Here is a 15,276-nt window from a genome sequence, read left to right as displayed (position 1 = left end):
GGGAAAGCAAGTGATAAGTTTTGTTATGTGATGTTCAACGTATTATCAGTTTAAACCTGTTTTTCCTCCAGTGAACTCAAGGCAGAATATCAGCAGCAGAGTGATAAAATTTTGAAGGCAGGAGTTTGTCCCTGAAACCACACTAGCAGAGAAAGTCCATAGCCATGCCCTCAAGGAGAGCCCGCAACTGCAAGCAACTGTTAAATATGTATATGCATATGTATATGTATATGTATATGTATATGTATATGTATATGTATATGTATATGTATATGTATATGTATAGATAGCATAGTGCCCTTTTTATTAGGATCAGCTGACAGTGACAGAATAAGAAGCTAGTAAAAAATGGTTTAGTGGTTATGACATTGGGCTTTGGCTGGAGACCTAGGTTCATTTTCCTATCAGCTATGAAGTTCATCTTGAGACAGTCACTGCCTGAGCCTAGCATACCTAACAATGGGATCATGTGCCAAACCAAACCTGTCTTTAATCACTATCACCACCACAAGCCTACAACAGTGGCAAATTCTGCTGCAGCAGATGTCGTCGTCCTTCCCCCACATTCCTGTTCCTTGATGCCACTGAAGAAGACAATGGTTTTATCCATTTTATTCTGTGAGGTATGCTAGGTCAAGAGGTGGGCTAAAATCATTCCATGCTGTTGGTGGAAAATCCCATATTTGCGTTCTCCTATGTGTAATATCTCTCTAGAAGAAGAAATAAAAACTAGCAAAGAGTTGAGGTTCATTGTAAGATGAAAGTCCCGTTTTAAATTGGTATTTTCCGCTGACAGTCTGGTACATAGTCTATCACTTCATCCTGAGGCATGCGTAGAGTAGATCACAGGGACTGACCCAAGTCATCCCACGAATTTCATGGTTCAGTAGGGATTTGGACCCATATATTGCAACAGTCCAATATCCCACTACTCCACACTGGCTCTATATGTGTATATGCTATATTCTGTTTTCTACCCCGTCCACAAACTCCTGCTTCAGAATTAAAGGGAGAAAGAGGATTTTCTGGGAGGGGGGGAAATGTTTCGTAGGGTTGTTTTTTTAAATATAATCCCAGGTAATTCTAATCCATCCTTCTATTAAATGGATTTATGCAAATAACATGCCAGCCGCTTCAAATGAATGAGCCTAATGCTAGTTCCCTGCATTATCTCAATCAACTGATCCTCAGCACCAAAGTTAGAAAATGATCCCCATTTAAAAGCCTACAACTAAAATGGTATACCCCCCCCCCACTAATTTGTGGCAGTCATCTTGATGGTGGGGAAGGTTGACAGAGAAATGTGTTCGAACAAATAACATAATACCACAACTTGCCCTCCAAGCACGCTGCAGCTTTAATCTCTGATGGCGAGAGAAGAGTAAACAGCGCAGGCAGGGGGTTCTCCTTAACCCACACATGGCTAATAAGTTTAAGATAGCAGGCCAGTGCATTTAAATAAAAACCCAGAGTCAGTTTAATAGTATTTGTTATAAAGCTATATCTAATTATATTAGTCAATCTTTATTAGAAGGCTCATAAGTGCAGAGAACTCTATTATAATCCGTCTTTCTAATGATCTCTTCACTATCATAGTCATAAAAGTCTGGGATAAATTAATCATCTGTTTGCAATCATGAGTAAACATCGAGTCAATTAACAATTGATAAATAAACAGCAGACTCCTGAGGCTACTGCTATTAGAAATGCAGGCACTGCTCATCTCCCACACAGCAGCACAGTTCCGCCATTTAATTTCAGTGTGTGTTTCAGAGCTAGGCCAAAACTATTTATCTAACTCTTGGTCACATGGACTGGGGGAGAGTTTAAACAGAGGGATAGATAGATATACAGAGACAGATTAGATAGATAGATAGATAGATAAATAGATAGATAGATAGATGATAGATAGATACACACACACACACACACACACACACACACTGCTTGAGCTTTTGCTCACATCCACGCTACACAGTCATATGTAACTTTCCCTTTCTAAGCAAACAAACAAAAATCCATTTTGGAAGGGCAGGAGATGCTTAAACAAAACAAATGAACTATCCTCTACTGGGTGAGAATACAGGTCTGAGCTTTTCTCTTTGAAGGAGAAGAGCAGTTTAGGGGTGATGGTTTTGAAAGGAAAAACCTTCCTGAGGAGAAAGGTTAAAGCGCTTCTTTTCTACCTGTTGATCCATCACCCTTTGTTGCAAATTTCTATGACTGTTTTTGTTCTGTAAATTCCCCCGGAAACTGCATGGAAGAAACATTTTGGACCTTCCTTTGCCATCAGGGACCTTCTCCAAGCTTGGACATTGTGATATACAGCCCCAGCACTTATTTAAGCCATACTTGGTACCCAGGACTTGAACGAAGCACACACAAATACTTTCAATAGTTAATCAGTATCTTTCAATTGCCACCTAAGTTCCACAATCATGCTGCCAAGGAAGATTATCTCTTACAATAAATTCAAATTTTGATATTGAAATGGGGGGGTGGGGAGTGGGGATAGGTAATTTCAGCTCAACAATCCTAAAGGATGCTGTTATTACACCCAGGCAATAGCTAACTGACAGCTCACTTTCACACAACATTTTATTTATTTGTTTGTTTACATTTATATCCCAGCTTTTCTCCAAGAGTTCTATGTGGGATCCAGGGTTTCCACACACTCCCAACCATATTACCATCACAACAACCCCGTGGGGTAGGTTAAGTTGAGGGTTAGTGGCTTGCCCAATATCACTCAGTGAGCTCATGGCCAAGTGGGGATTTGAACCTTGGATTCCTGGTGAAGCAACAGCTATGAATGTGAATATTTGTCAGCAGAGCTCGCAGAGCTTCACTAGCAAGTTTATTTTACTATCCAAATCCCTTTTTCAGAAAGTCCAGCGTTTGCAGAAAACACAAAGCAATGCTAGATGAAAGGGTGCAACCAAAAGATGGGGGGGGGGGGGAATGCTCCTGAAATATTTGGTAGCAGAAAAGGAGGTGCGAAAAAGGCAAGGCTACATAAAAATCTTATAATCCATGAGCAGCCTTGATTGCAATTTTTCCACGGATAGCAATTAATGTATAGCTTCAAACACAGGAGATAGAGAATCCTGTTAATCAAGAAAAAGGGAGCCATTTATTGCAACTGTTCTTTTAGAGCATTTAATAACATTGCATCAGCTTGCACACAGCAAAATAAAAATTGAGGATGGGAGGAGGAAGGTTAACAGGAGACATGCCAGAATTAGAAAATGAGGTTCAAGGCAATATTTCAACTGTGAATTTTTAAACTTTAATGAAGTTGGCACACACTCCTGGTGTTAGATAACAAATCCTGGTGTCAGTACTATAGAAATAATCCACTTGCAACCCTGAGCAATTTTATATTTCTGACATTCTAACACCTTATAAACTGTATTGATAGCCCACATATACCATAATACTTAGGAGCTCACCCATAGGAAATATTTTTATAAGGCAGAACTGTGTAAAAGCACATAAAAGCAACATGAATTCTGAATAGTAACTCAAAACTCCATATTGATCGAGGATGCTTCCATTGTTTAGCCAAAGGCTAAACTGACCCTAGCTGCAACCTAACATGCTAAATACCAGTAAACTATTCCATCAAAGTTCCTACAGGTTCCAGTTGTGATCGCGTCGCTATCCTGCAGACTTGGAAATCATGGCCATGTTGATACATAAAGATAAAGGGACCCCTGACCATTAGGTCCAGTCGTGGCCGACTCTGGGGTTGCGGTGCTCATCTCGCTTTATTGGCCGAGGGAGCCGGCGTACAGCTTCCGGGTCATGTGGCCAGCATGACTAAGCCGCTTCTGGCAAACCAGAGCAGCGCACGGAAACGCCGTTTACCTTCCCCCTGGAGTGGTACCTATTTATCTACTTGCACTTTGATGTGCTTTCGAACTGCTAGGTTGGCAGGAGCAGGGACCGTGCAACGGGAGCTCACCCCATTGGGGGGGATTCAAATCACCAACCTTCTGCTCGGCAAGTCCTAGGCTCTGTGGTTTAACCCACAGCGCCACCCGTGTCCCATGTTGATACACAATGGACAGCTTTTCTTGTCCACATAGTCAAGGCCTGAAAGGTAGTTACTTCAGTGATAGTGTCCCAAGGTGATAACTTCTGCCCAAGCAAGGACTTCCAGGGTGCTTGTGCCAGTCACTTGTTGCCTTCTTTAGGCCATTCATACATGACTGGGTTTCTCTGTTTGACAGTCTGGTACCAGAAGCTATCAGGCCTCAATTTCCGACACACTAGGTCCACCAGCAAAGCTGATGATAGAAGGGAATGTAACATTAGAGCATCCTTAATTAATATACACAGTAAAAAATAAAATAACTGCATAACAATTTAATACTCTGTGAAAAAGGTGTGTCTTTAGGAGCTGCTGGAATGCCAACATTGATGGGGACTCTCATGTTTCAGCACAAGAGTGGTGCCACCAGTGAAAAAGCCTGCCTCTGCATTACCACGCCACGTACATCCTCGTTTTGACTATAAAAGAGCATGCAAGATAGCTAACAGCATTCAAGAATTACAAGCAAACTATCATAGTAATCAAAAATTAAAACAATTCTGAAATAACAATAAGAGATAACATGGCAGGTTCATCAATCAAAGCCATCAGAGTCAGCATAAAAACTCAGGTTAATAATAATAATAATAATAAAGCCTGCCTTAAAGAAAAGGTATTCAATGAAATAAGGGGAGGGAGTGAAATAAGCCCATGGGGGAGAATTCCACTCCTGGGGTGCAGCCATAGATAAGGCCAACTTGTGTGACCTGATCAACCTAGTATCAGGCCAATGGAAGGAACAAGAAGTACCAACAAAAGAAGAGTGGCAGATGAAGGTGATGGACTTTGCGGGACTGGCGAAGCTGACTGGGAAAATCCGAAACCAGCATGATCAAGCATTCCAAGCAACTAACAACACAGGCAGGGTTGTAAGAAGACTTGCAACATTATCTATATTTACCTTTTTTATATTTATTTAAAATTAAGACACTTCAGATGAGTGAATTGTAAATTGGAAAATGTATAAGTGCTATGATATAGAGGTTAACTTTGAAAATCACGAGGCGGGCGGGAGGGGAGTCAATATGCTCTTAAGAGCTCAAGAAGAACTATAGTGAATAATGATGATGTGATTAAATATTATAAAATGGAAAATCAATAATAATAATAATAATAATAATAATAATAATAATAATAATAATAATCCTAGTAGTATCAGGCCATAGCAGAACACAGAGAAGGGCTCACCTTAGATAGGATGTATCACTATGGATAGGATGGTAGCAATATCACTTATCATCTTTCTATTTCCATCAAGGATGGATCCAAAGTAGTTAGATAAAAATAAAAGCTCAACCTGTCAGCTCGGATTAAACCCCAGCACTCAAGAATCTAGAGGGGGAAATCTTGCACCCAGGGATCTGTTCTCCCACTAACCTGTAACAATATTTTCAGGGGCTACTTTCAGTTTCCAGGCCTCCAGCTGATTACTCCAAAATGTTTGGACATTTCTTCTCTCTTTTATTACTGGCAGAACTGTTCTTCTCGAGAAGAACAGAAAACCCCAGAGAACTCAGAAATCTTGCCCAAAACTTGGAGTGAATTATCCATCAGTTCAATCAGTTTCTTTTCAGCAACTGTTAGACACATTCCTGAGTAAGAACCACCTTCTCCTATATTGAGCTGTAACTTATGACAGCAGCTTTAATTAAGATCTACTACATAACATGGAAGTAGAGCACATGTATTTGACCATGCTAAGTGTAATTGGTTGACTGCTTTCTTTGTCATTTGATTGAGGACCTTGATCATATTCATTTTAATAAAATTAAGTATCATTTCAGAAAGAGAAGTAATTATCTCTAAACTGTAATCTGCTTTCCTTCGAAACGTATGACATGAAGAGTTCTCCTTAATGGCAAACTTATAGTCGAAAGACTTAATTAAGCATCTTTTCTAATCAAATTAACTTTCATTTCCTAAGTGGAGGTTTCTAACCTCAAAGTGGCTTTAAACCATTGTTTCTTTCAGCCATTACCTTTGAAGAGAAAGATAATATCCCCTTGATGTGATCCTCTTAGAATGAGCTATTATGCACTGACTACAAATACAGATATAAAGCTGAACTAACACACACAAACACATACTGCTTCACCAGCTATTTCAAGCTAAGTTTGAAAGCTTTGGAATTAGCTCTGATGCCAGCAGGAAGTCACAAACAATATGTTTTGTCCATTTAAAATTAAAAACAAGCTATTATGCAAAAGCATTTCTACACGAGGAATCTGCAAATGAAAAGGTGTAAAATGGCACGTTATCATGCACCCTTCTGCTGTTTATAACTGGCAGGGGCTGTTTAACGTTAACGAACAAACTGCAACACTAAAATTTAAATACACAACAAAAGTCTAGTATTTCAAGCATTTGCTTTGGTATACACTTTGAAAGTTGATGGATAAAGGTAAAGGTAAAGGGACCCCTGACCATTAGGTCCAGTCGTGACTGACTCTGGGGTTGCAGCGCTCATCTCGCTTTACTGGCCGAGGGAGCTGGCGTACAGCCTCCGGGTCATGTGGCCAGCATGACTAAGCTGCTTCTGGCGAACCAGAGCAGCGCACGGAAACCCCGTTTTACCTTCTCGCCAGAGAGTGGTACCTATTTATCTTGTTGCACTTTGACGTGCTTTTGAACTGCTAGGTTGGAAGGAGCAGGGACCGAGCAACAGGAGCTCACCCCGTTGCGGGGATTTGAACCGCCGACGGTTTTAAGAAAAAGGAAACAAACTCGCAAGACGTTTTCGTCTTGCGAAGCAAGCCCATAGGGAAATTCGCCTTGCGAAGCAACTCAAAAAACAAAAAACTATTTCGTCTTGCGAGTTTTCGTCTTGTCGTCTTGCGAGTTTTTCGTCTTGCGAGGCATTCGTCTTGCGAGGTACCACTGTATCTGTTTCAAGGTGTACTATCACAAAAAAGCATTGATAATAACAACTGCTGCTCCTGCTATTCAGGAAGCTGAAATGAAAGGCACAACAAGCAGACTGAAAATCAAGTTTGGGACTCATTTTATCCAATAATTTAAGCAAATGGGGTGGACCCAACTCAGCATACTTGCTCCAATATGCTGTTCACTCTTTCCAGATCAGGTATTCAGTGGTGTTTGCCCAGACAGGCCAACAGCCAAGGGAAGGTGAGGAGAAGCCATACAGCCATAAGGAATGAAGGTCTGTGACCCTGACTGTAGGGAGCCCCTTTGAAGTTTGGTTTTGTTTAGCAGAGACTACTCTGCAAGCCATTTTGCCTATATAAGCACTTTCACGGGCTGAAAATGAAGGTTCGGAGCTGGATGAGTTTGAGAAGCCGAATTCCAAGATTGATGGTAGTCATCATGCCATGGAATTCCAACCACATTTGCAAAATTTATTAAAAGCCCCATTCTGTTTAGAATTTCTAGCCATTTCTCCAGAAAACATATACACACATATAGCGTGTATATAAGTGTCTGTGTCTATGCATATAAAGGTGACTCTCAACATGTTCTGGAAATCGCACATAAAGCCAAAAAAATTCCCCGGACACATACCCCCCTTTTTGGCTAAATGTATAAAGCTGAATCCATGCAGGTTAAATGTGCGCAAGTTACACTTCACAAGTGTGTTTGTGTGTAGCCGAAACATTTCAAGAATGTTCCATCTTGAATCCTACTATGAGCATGCCCCAGAGGCAATTTGTCTTGTTGGTACCTCCAACATGAAAATTATGTGCATGTAAGCAATATGGCTACTCAAGTGAACATAGGCCCATTAATAAATGGATGAAGTTTGATTGGCTGGTTTACTGTGATAATATAAATTTACTTTTGCAAAAGCTTCTATGGTATAGCACAGCGGATAAACCGAACAACAGCCTTTTGCTTAGACTGCATCCAATTAAAAAAGTATGCAATAATAGCCTAACTCAGTGGTAGAACACATTCTAAGCATGCAGAAGACCCCAGACTCAACCCAGAGTATTTCCATTTAAAACCCTATTTGATTTTTGGGTAGACATCTGCCTAGGATCTTGGAGAGGCAGGGCCAATCGGGCTAGGCCGAATCCAATGATCCAACTCAATATGCTGGATTGGTTGCAGCTTCCATTACATCCCGCCCCTCCCCATGACCCCATGGAGATCCCTTATGGGACCTCAGAGGGCACTTATGCATAGGCCAGCCCATCTCAGAAGTAGTAGTTTATATAACTGGATATCCTAACCTGGCCTTTTTTTTTACAGACTCCTCTCTGAGCAGACAGGCTGTTGGTTCCGCTGTAAGCAGAGAAGCTGTTTCCAGATCAGGACACCAAGCTGTAATTGTGGCCATTTTAACTTAACCCCTGCAGCAATTTCACTCCTCTCTCTTCATGCTGCGGGCACAGGACAGCATCTTGTGTAATGATCAAAATGCATGCTACTGAAAATGTGGCAGAGAAATGTGTCACCACGCAAATATATTATTTAATGCCCAAGGTTATTGTTATTAGCGCTATGGTTTTGTTCCAATGTTTTGCATTTTGCTTTCTCTAAAGGAAATTGCTTGGTTATTTTTCATCATTAGAGTTTTGCAGGTACAACATGACTTACTCCTAGTATGCGCATGGTCGTTAGATTTAAGAGCAAAACAGCAGGGAAATAGTCAGAGGAACACACCATTAAGTCCTTTCTTTATCATCCTTCTCTTGCCTCCCTTCACTAAGCATGCTGATTCCCCCCCTATTTTTGTTAAATTGTGATAGACATCCAAACATCGAATGTGCAGGTTTTGTTCATGGTTGATCCAGGCTGTTTGCCCAGCACCATGACAAGCACCTGTGTTTGAAGTGGAGTCTGCTATTGTAATATTTAGTGAATAGGATTTCATTGGGAACTGATCTGTGTGCAGTGAGGAAAAAGGTCCTTTTACACACTACTTGTAATGGAGTGGAAAATTACATTTCCCATTGCAAGAACATCCCCATTAGTGGGAAAGCATATTCTTTAGCAGAGAGCTGGAATGCACCTCAGGCAGTGACGGGGTGACAGCCCAAGTAATGGAGGCTTGGAAAGACCTGGAAGATACTGAAATGAAAAAAATGTTTTTCTTTATACATTGTGGTTGCTTCATAAACGTTCTTCCCTGATACATCAGAAGCAATTGGATTTGGAACACTGAGGTAAAACACAAATTTAAACAAGCATGCTTGTCATTTCTGAGAAGGAAATATACCCTTGTAGAATAGAAAATGTTATAATATTCTCCTTAAGTAACTGTCCTAACCACTCAGTTTATGGTAGAGATGCTCCATTGTTTTAGTCCGCTGCTATAACTCTGCTACAAGGGAGATTTCATAAAGTTTGATGGCTTAGGGCCAGTTTATGCATTATGAAAGCCAAGTGGAGACCGCTTGAAACAGGCTGTACTGGGCCATTGATCCACAATGCAAAGCCATAATGAGAACAATGGCTTCCCTCATGGATTGCTGTGAACAAGTGGAAAGTCTCCATGGCACATTGACAGACATTCCTGACAGGAGCTGATGGTAGCTCACATCCTATGTTAATGGCTGCCACTAGTGATGCTCCTTACGTTTATCCATCTCACAACATGTTAAAAGTATTGCAAAATCATGACCTTTGCCTTTGAAACTAGTCTTCTGCCCATAATTCATACTGAGCGTGTCATGAGTTTACACACCTCTGTTAGGTTCATGTACAAGCTGAGTTCCTCAGAATAGATGCTTAAAAAGGTAGCTCCTGTACTGGTGTTTGGCAACTGTTTGTTCCTTGCTGACAGTGACATGAACTTTTAAAAATGGACATCCAAATTTCTCCCACACACTCCAAAGGCAGTGCAGGCATTGTGTAAAGGGGATTTCTATAAAAGCAAGTCACAAGTCACAAAATATAAGAAGAGCCCTGCTGAATCAGACCAAAAGCCTATCTAATAGTGACCAACCCAGTGTTCATTGTTAACAAGCGTCCACACCATCAGTTCTGTATTTTTTATTTTATTTTTTCAGGACCTTAAATTTGCATCAGGTCATGGTTTTCTTAGAATGCATTGAGCTTATGCAAATTTCAAATACTGTACACCTGAAATGTGCACAAGTAAGTAAAATAAGGGTGGTCAGTTACATATCAAAAAAGAGGACACATCTCCATATGCTACATTTTGTGTATATTTTGAAATAATAACAATAATTTAAATAGAAATCTCATACATCTCAACCAGTGCTATTTTTCTAGAAAAAGAGGTGCCAGAACTCATCATGAGCATCTCCCTAGTTCTCTTAGAATGGCAATGGCACACACCCAAGAGGTGCCAGAACTGAGTTCTGGCAAGTTCCAGCTGGAAAAAAAGCCCTCATCTCACCATACGGAAGAAGGCTGAGATCAGATCACTTGTGCGCCTGATCTTTTGGTGGCATCTTTTGAAGGGCAACTTCAAAGCCCCTGCTCTCCCTTCCTCTAATTCTTTATCTTTAATCCAGACCTCAACCAGGCAATTTTTCAAAGAGAGGACTTTTTCCAGAGACCATCCTCTGCCAGATCCTTCAAACAGAGGACTCTTCACTGTAAAGGATAAACATGACCACCCTAACTCAAACTTCCAAACAAGCACCCCATAGTCTGCAATACCACAAGACCCATCCATCACATATCTTTCAACTAGACTATTGCCCTTGTTGGATGTGTAAATGTTATAAAGTTCCTCTGATGTGTACCAAGGCTCATTATCATGAATATTGCACCTAGCAAAATAAAAAAGTTCCTTCCAGTAGCACCTTAAAGACCAACTAAGTTAGTTCTTGGTATGAGCTTTCGTGTGCATGCACACTTCTTCAGATACACATGCACACGAAAGCTCATACCAAGAACTAACTTAGTTGGTCTTTAAGGTGCTACTGGAAGGAACTTTTTTATTTTGACTATGGCAGACCAACACGGCTACCTATCTGTAACTGCACCTAGCAAATTTAGTCTTCTTGTGATTTATTACAGCACATGCAAGCATTTTTTGCTTTTTTTTGTTTTTTGTAATTGCATCACTTTGAAGTAATAACTGTAGTCACTAACTGTAGGCAGATACGGCTTGGCACTTTACTTGAACAGATCTGTTGCTAATATATGGCACGCAGCTCCTGCTGGGTGGACTCCTGATTGCCATGGACTTTTTGCAATTCTGTCTTCAGTTTGCACAATAGTCACAGTTTTGGACTATATCTTCAATTTAGGCCTTTAAATTGGACTATCACATTGTATTCCTTGTCCATCATTCGCAGCCTACCATTCCAATATATCCTTGGTGAATCCCACCCAGCATCTCTGGGCACATCTTCACTCCTTTGAACACCATTACATTTTCTACAGATACATCAGCTCTGTCATTCCAGAAGTCACTGTGTGTGCCATCTGTGCATGAGCCTCCCTGCTTTATGGTGAGTCAACGCACCAACACTATCTGTTGTCTTCTACCAGCATATGTGAGGATGCAATAAGTGTTGCAGGACCACGATCCCTCAGATTTGCACAAAATCAGAAAGCTGTAAAAGTGCGCACTAAGCATTTACAATTGTTGGTATGCTTTTGTATACTTCCTGGACAGGGATATTTTTTATAACCAAGGTTATAAAAAAGCTATCTGTCAGTATTTAATCAGCATATTGAATCAACGAATCAGAAGTTGGGACAAAAACAAACAGGAACACCTACTAGTATGAACAGGGAAGACCAAAGTTAGTCCACATATACCAATTCAAATACTCTGGCCTAATGGGTGAAAAGTGGATTAACAGCTAAATAATGCTCATATGTGAACAAGTCTTAAGGCTTTCTTTTCTTTTGTTCACCACCCCCAATACTCTCTCTCTCTCCTTGCTCTGGCTCTAGTTAGGAAGGTTTTTGCTTGTTGAATTTCCTTCTTCTGACTAGCTGTTCCGATGGCACAGAAAAAAAGGATATAGTACTAATTCCCAAGACTCCTGGTCTAAATCAGATAGGATATTGTATCCAGTGATACAATTTAGTTACCTTTATAAAGGTTTATTGATTTCTATCTTTGTTTTTCATTATTATGGTTTTATGCATGTTTGTTTTTTAATTGGTTTGTGCATTTGAATTGAGTTTCAGCTTCTATTTGTATTTGTGCACTGCTTGGAGAGTGATCAAGCAGTTTATAAATCTTCTAGATAAATAAACAAACAAACCCTTCATCATCTAACCCCAACACTGCAATGGCAGCCAAACGCACACTGACCAAGCTACTGTGGGTCAAAATTATCCATAACCCAATTAACACTGGATGTTCAGCTATTTCCTCTGGTCTCAGGACAGTCTAGCAGATGTTGGCACTGAAGAGGAGGATTCCATTTTGTTACATACTTTCTTTTGCTTCAGGCAAGCATTCCTGATGAATAACCTTGTGAAACCTAAACAGAAAAGAATCCCGTGGCTAAGAAATATACCACAGCAGAAACTTCTGTGGACCACAGCTCATTGAGTCAGATGTATAAAAAGACAAAAAGCATTGAGGACATTTTAAAACAAACTAGATTTTGTTGTTTCCATATCAAGTTATAGACCACCCCATCCCAAAGGCTTGAGAAACTGGTTATGATGCTCACTTAGCTGAGCCACTGCCCCTCCCTTAATCCAATAAAAGGAGCAATTCCATGCAACCCAGAACTATAAACCAGTGTGATATTCACCATTTACGCTAAACGAAATATGCATTCCACTCCATTTTTATGCATTCGATCTAAATGTACACAATATCTATGGTATATGATTATCTGCCTTAGAGAGTTCAATTTATTGTTTAAAAATAGAATAGATATTATAGAAAAGAGCAGTGTGGTAAAATGATCTAAATTATATTGGAGCGGTGGGAGGTGGGTGGGGGGGAACTTGCTTAGAAACCCAACAGGAAAAAAAATAATCTCAATAATACTCCTGATCATATTTTCCACTGCTAAGTGAGCAAAAATTGTGTGGGTGAGAAATAAATATAAATTTCTCGATGGCACCATCATTGGCATTTCTAAGCATTCTTTTTCTAAATATATTCTTTATCTGAGCTGTCTTGAAGTACTTTTAATATAATTAAAGGCACAAAATGAGTGCCAGACTTGTCAATTTCGACAACAAAGTGCTGAAAGTCTTAGTGAAACCGAAAGATCCATCTCCCACACATTGTAATGAATAGGTTCATAAAAGGAAAATAGTTTAATTACATTTTAGTTCATGGATTGTTAATAGGCTGGAGTATCTAAATTGAATAATGTGATTCTGGTATAATAATTATGTGTAAATGAACTTGTTTAAATGATATTTTACAGCTTCTTTATAAAATTACAGCTAGAGGCAATGCAGTGATAGACACACAAAGGCCGTGCAAAAATTATCATAAACTATTAGCTTGTTTGCAAAGGGTTTTATGTTAATCTTTTAGTACTTAAAGCACTCTGCAATTAACATATCACGGGGAGCTGCCTTGAAGCAAAGCCATGCAAATTGAAGTACTCAGATAAAAAGCCATTCACATTTTCTTTAAAAAAATGAAAGAAAAAGGGTAGTGTAGCACTCAAAGAAGACTGGTTTTATATTTGAGATTAAGGAGGTGTAATGATTGTGTTATCTAACGACGGTTGTAATTAAAGCTTTTCTCCTGAAGACATGACAATAGATACGGCATTGATTTCGCTGTTTTAATTGTGAAAGTCATTTCATTCCAGGGCAGAAGATATGAATAGCCTAAAATCAAAGGGCTAAAAGATGGCTTTGTTGATATTACTTGTTCAACAGCTGCCTTGTGGCTTGATACACAGATGAGAGGGAATGGTGAAAGAAATCCGGGAGGTGCTCTGTATTGTAATTTTCCTGCTGGTTTCCTTTCCTTTTATTGAAGGGGGGAAAAGGCAAGCTAGGAATCTGGATAGAATCGTAAACAAGCAGCCTTTTCACATCTCAGCGCTGTTTTTCCTCCATTAGATTCTCCTGAACAAAAGGAGTCATAAAAGGACCAGGACTAAGGCTTTTATGGCTGCACTTCACCAACGACAAAAGTTTATGCAATAAAGCCATCATCTGTTCTCAGAGATATCACACTTTTAGTGGAATATAGAACTCTCCGTGTGACAATAATTCCGGTTATCAGAAGCACTACAGAGGCGAAACAAAACAAAGGGCAAAGAGCACAACAGTTGCTGTGTTTTATTTATGTTATGTGTACATATGCCACTGTCTGCAACGATAGCAGGAACCAGAATTTTCTATGACCAGGTTCTATGGAAAGAATCAATTCTGTGGAACATCACCAGAGAATTGAAACAACCTAGGGAAAGAGCCACTTTGAAACCAGTCATTGGGCAACTCTTACAATGTTAAGAAAAATGCATGTGTTCTAAGTTTAACCTCCTGTTGCATCAAAGTTTCTTTACAACAATTTTAACAGATTTTACCTCACATTTCTATCAGATTTGATGCAAGTTCTTATGATTTGCCATTCAGTGTAGCACTAAGTAACTCGTTCCATCAGTGCAAGGATTCATGCTTGCACAATGAACAACATGCTCCTTAAATTTGTTCTGCAGGTTTTCCCAACCCTCCATAAGATTTGGAGGGGGTGCAGGGGGGCATTGGCGGGGGGAGCACACCACCCCTGGCAGTGCGATCTCGGCTTAGTGCTATCGCGGCTGCAACCCCGCCCGTGCTGGGTGCCACGCCCCTACGGGCAGCGTGCCACACCCCCAAGACGCATGCCACGCCCCTACGGGCGGTACGCCCTGCCACTGGGACGTGCACCACCCCCGCCCTGCCTGCTCTCCACCCCGCCCCGGTGCTGGAGCATGAAGCTCTGCCCCTGGCGGTGGGGTGTGTGGCTTCTGTTGCACAAGCATAAATCCTTGCACTAACAGAACGAGTGCATTGGAGTGTGTGCCCTCCTGTGTGCTTTATGATAAAGCATAAATCAGACTCAAGTCATGAGATACTCAATGGGGGGAAAAACCTCTGATGCCAGTTGGCTGGACACAACATTTGAAATCTCAAAAGGTTAATTAAAACCTTGGTCCAAAACATTTGTTTGTTTGCTTGTTTGTTTTTCTATCTGGCTCCAGGTATTCCCCCCGCCCCAGCTTCTAAGTTTTGCACAAAGTTTTCCACCCCTCCCAATAACTGAAGCGTACACTCAAATGAAGAGTAAAGACAATTAATCCCTATTCAATCGG

The 15,276-nt window shown here is 40.4% G+C and overlaps 1 protein-coding gene and 1 long non-coding RNA gene across 2 annotated transcripts in view; one reads left to right on the top strand and one right to left on the bottom strand.

Moving 5' to 3' along the window:
• Positions 1–15,276, bottom strand: part of LRMDA (leucine rich melanocyte differentiation associated) — a 724,603-nt gene that overhangs the window by 169,804 nt on the left and 539,523 nt on the right.
• Positions 503–8,538, top strand: LOC310706642. Its single transcript, XR_014525990.1, has 3 exons — positions 503–623; positions 7,174–7,256; positions 8,306–8,538. It is a non-coding gene; the product is annotated as an uncharacterized lncRNA (long non-coding RNA).

Source organism: Podarcis liolepis (genome assembly GCF_965112155.1).
Source record: "Podarcis liolepis genome assembly, chromosome: 5".
NCBI lineage: Eukaryota > Metazoa > Chordata > Lepidosauria > Squamata > Lacertidae > Podarcis > Podarcis liolepis.
The sequence above is the reverse complement of the archived record's forward strand: the minus strand, read 5'-3'. Positions and strand labels throughout refer to the sequence as shown.